At 43.6% G+C, this 4,343-nt stretch overlaps 1 non-coding gene across 1 annotated transcript; it reads right to left on the bottom strand.

Moving 5' to 3' along the window:
• Nucleotides 1–2,038: 2,038 nt before the first annotated feature.
• On the bottom strand, nt 2,039–2,110 carry Trnat-agu. The gene has a single exon. It is a non-coding gene; the product is annotated as a tRNA-Thr (tRNA).
• Between the last annotated feature and the right edge of the window lie 2,233 nt (nt 2,111–4,343).

The following is a 4,343-nucleotide window of genomic DNA, read 5'->3' as shown; positions in this document are numbered from 1 at the left end:
TTATTAATAACGTCAAATTTGATGTAAATAGGTCAAGAGAGTCTTGTGCTCCAACAGTTTCATAGCAGTAACACGTAAGATAATACGAGTATAAGCAACTAATGTTCCCATAGATTACTACTTGACAATTGAAGCTTAAATAAGATACTTTACGCTGCTCCTTTTTTAATCAAATCTCACTACTCTTTCTCAACTTAACTCTGATTTTTGATTGCAGTTATAGCTGAGAATCACCCTTGAACTCCTACATTAAAGCGAATGCTATTAGACAAGATGCCCTTTGGTTAAAAAAGTGTCTTTCTTCATAAGTCATTCATTTCTGTGCTTCCGAAAATTGCTAGTTGAAGTGGAATGAAATACCTACCCAGTTCATCTCGGTGTCGGTATTTCGTGTTTCTCTCAGTGAGTATTTACTTCCAATGGAGTACATGTTTTCACAACCTGTCTTTCCCCATTCAGCTCAGACTCTACAACTTAACGTGATATGATCTGGCTATTCCTTAATTTTCTTAGAATCCTCTGCTCTCACAACTTAGAATACCTTTTGTTAATTTCCACCCGTTCAACAGTTTTCCTTTTTGTCTGAATGCACTTCTTCATAATTGTAACTCAATACTGTCAATATATGGAGGCGCAACGACTTTCTCTTCCCTTTTCATGTGTGTTACTACTGCCATGCAGTGAAGAATTTTATCTTTGCTAACTTGTTTTGGTTTAGTGAGTGTCAGGATAGTTTGTGAGGATGTGTGCTCATTGTCTAGTGGTCAACTTAAGCTAATTGACTCGACCGAAGGACTTCATTGCCACAGATGGGTCCCCTGATCTGACCCTCCTTCGAGAGTATTCACGTGGGGAATTTTTAGTCGGCCGATTACACCCAGTCACGCCTGGCAGCCACCATATGACACAAGAGCTGCAGACCTCATGCTGTTCCCATTTCCGGAAGTCACTCAGCCAGCTTAGGGACATGTGCCCATAGTTTGGGCTACATCTGTTTTTACTGAATTATGTCATCACTAATTATTTCGGCAGCTCAACACCGACGGGGATTCTCTCTCTCTTCCATCTTGGTTCACATATCGGAACTACCAGTATCTGGAGAGCTTGATACCAAATAAATCTTAATATGAAGGAAAAAGAAAAACAGTACCCATAAACATTTACGAAAGAAAAGAAAAGTTGGATCTATGACTCACTGTTATGATTGTAACATGACGAAAAGCTCCCTGCTCTTATACTTAATTTAACAATAACAACTGATAATAATGGAGATATACCTGTCAAAGTGGGTGGATTCAACTAATTAACAGTTTTATGTTTCAGATGTTCCTTCTAAACACCAGAATCAGGGTCTCCGAGCTGTCTTCAATAACAGAAGCCGTTGCAATTGCTAGCGCACTCTCCCTCATATTTTGAGAAGGTACGCTCAAATACTTGTGCGTCAGACTTGCAAGACAAGTCTATGTCTGATAACAAGTCTTTGCACTCTAATGAAATAAGAACTAGGGGGCGACGTGAATGAAAGGATGTACAGTAGCGCTTAAATGAAAACAGAAACTCCTTACCTTGAAAAAAACTTCACAGAGCATTGTTACAGAGAAGATACAAGCGCATAGTTCCTCGAGTTCTCGTGGGCGGTCCATCACTAGTTTGAGAGCAGACGTAACCATAAACCCAAACGTCAGTGCCAGGGTTACACTGCCGGTGAGGACTCGATCAACACGACAGGCATCCTCTTCTTGTGGGGTCCAGAGACCCAGCATTCGCAGCAGGGTGGCACTGGAGCCCAGCACCGACCCTGCATCGCGGGCACGCCCCACCATGACGCTACCTGCAACACAGCACTGGGAGTCAAGCTTTTCCAACCGCCCTACATAGGGTCCAAGCCGGAGTGATGCTTCATCAGCCTGTGCAATGTATGGGATCTCCATGTTAAATAAAGTGAGATACAAATGAAATGACACAGTTTCAGAGACTTCACTGATCGTATACAGATATGATTATGTCTATGTAGACTAAAGGGGCGAGTGAAAATTTGTGCCAAGGCCGGGAATCGAACCCGGGTCTCCTGCTTACTAGACAGGGGCGTTACCCACTAAGACACCTTGGCACAGCGGTTCAGACACCTGCATGGATTAAAATTCTGTTGGTGTGTGAGGGAGGATTTAAAGTAGAATGGGGCATGCCAAATGGACCGCTCAGGACTGGAATCTCGTTCTCTTCACCGGTGAGTGTCGCATATGCCTTCAACCAATCGTTGGAGGCAACCAGGTCAGGCTGACCTCCTTAACACACTGTGCAGCGAGTGCAGCAAGGTGGAGGTTCCCTACTGTTTTGGGGTGGCATTATGTGGGACCGACGTACGCGGCTGGTGGTCATGGAAGGCGCAGTAACGGCTGAACGATACGTGAATGCCATCCCCTGAACGATAGTGCAACCATATCGGCAGCATATTGGCGAGGGATTCGTGTTCATGGTTTACAACTGGTGCCCCCATCGTGCACATCTTGTGAATGACTTCCTTCAGTATTATGACATCGCTCGACTAGAGTGGCCAACATGTTCTCCAGACATGAACCCTATCGCACATGCCTGGGATAGATTGGAAAGGGCTGTTTATGGACGACGTGACCGACCAACCACTCTGAGGGATCTGCACCGAATCGCCGTTGAGGACTGGGACAATCTGGACCAACAGTGCCTTGATGAACTTGTGGATAGTATGCCACGACGAATACAGGCATGCATCACTGCAAGATGACGTGTAACTGGGTGTTAGAGGTACTGGTGTTACAGCAATCCACCACCTCTGAAGGTCTCGCTGTATGGTGTTACAACATGCAATGTGTGGTTTTCATCAGCAATAAAAAGGGCTGAAATAATGTTTATGTTCATCTCTTTCCAATTTTCTGGACAGGTTCCGGAACTCTCGGAACCGAGGTGATGCTAACCTTTATTTGATGAGTGTATATATAAAATCATATCTATATGACCAGCGAAGTATATCGAATTGTGTGATTTCATTTGTGTAAGTATATGCACCTGGGTTGCGGGATGGATCATTCATTTGTGTTCGGTGATGTTCCAGAACATGGAGAGCCTGGGAAACTCTGTTCGTGTGTAAGGGCAATTTAAAGTAAACTGGAGCGGAAGTGAGAATTTGGATGGAGAACGGTGGTGCGACATGGTAATCCATACCGTTGTGTGTACCGCTGTGCCTGTGGATAGCGCAGCTGCGTAGTAACTACATGATCTGTGTTCGATTTTCGGACTTGGTACTAATTATCATTCGCCTCTTGTGTCTATATACATAAAAACTAGAGCCTTAGTTTACTTGACAGAAGGAGCGAGATGCCGCAGTATAATGTTGTGTGTTTCTACTCGTTTTCGTAGCGAAGGTGGTTCAAAACTCAGCCTCATCCCACCGTCACCAATCCGGTTTTAGGTTTCCTATGATTTCCCTAAATCACTTAAAGAGAATGCTGGAATGGTTCCTTTGAAAGGCCACGGCGGGTTTACTTCGAGGGAGTGCTACCCATGTGATATGACCTCGTTATCGACGCGATGCTAAACGTTAACCTTTCGTATTTTCTCCTTCCCTTGATGAGAACATCTCCAAGGACCAAAGGAGGCAAAGGTAATCTGCAGCTTATGGTCGACATAAACTCAGTGCACCAGTGGAGAGAGTGTAGTGCTGTTGGAGCTGGAGGAACAACACAGTGTAGTCAATTAATGCCCCAAGTGTTGCTCTGCCATATGTAAAGTACAAACAGCTCATCCAAAATTCTGTAAATAGCCTAAAAAATAGAACTGCACGCGAATCCAAAGAGTAAAATTTAGTAAAGCTTCAGTTTTATCTGGTTTGGGTTCACCCCGACTCCAGTCTCCTTTACCTTGCTACGTTATTTTTCGTATTATTTGAGGCTTATGTATCTACTGAGGACTTAGTTTTCCATATTAGCAGCAAACTTATTTCGTTATTGAAGTAATTGTTTGACAAATTTTACAAGTAATTATTTTGCAAGTTTCACTCTGCTGTAGTTTGTTTATTTAAATAAACTCTTCCAATTACGTCCAACTGGTCCTAAACAATATAAACTGGACATCTTGAAGTGTCGGGTGCCCGGATATCAGGATCTGCTTGAAACTACTAGTTGGATGGAATAGTTTCGGTGCTTATACCTAATGTCTTCCCCTTCGATTTTCACTTATGAGCCTTCCGTTTGCCGCCCATTATCACTAGAATCGTCCCGAGACGTTCCATTTTCGGTCCGGTCGGTCTGGCAGAGAGCGAATATCCAAAACATATTGGTTGCAGGAAATTACACACCTTACAGATGACG

The sequence above is a fragment of the Schistocerca piceifrons genome, chromosome 4 (genome assembly GCF_021461385.2).
Source record: "Schistocerca piceifrons isolate TAMUIC-IGC-003096 chromosome 4, iqSchPice1.1, whole genome shotgun sequence".
Lineage (NCBI taxonomy): Eukaryota > Metazoa > Arthropoda > Insecta > Orthoptera > Acrididae > Schistocerca > Schistocerca piceifrons.
This window is presented reverse-complemented; position numbering and strand designations above follow the sequence as displayed.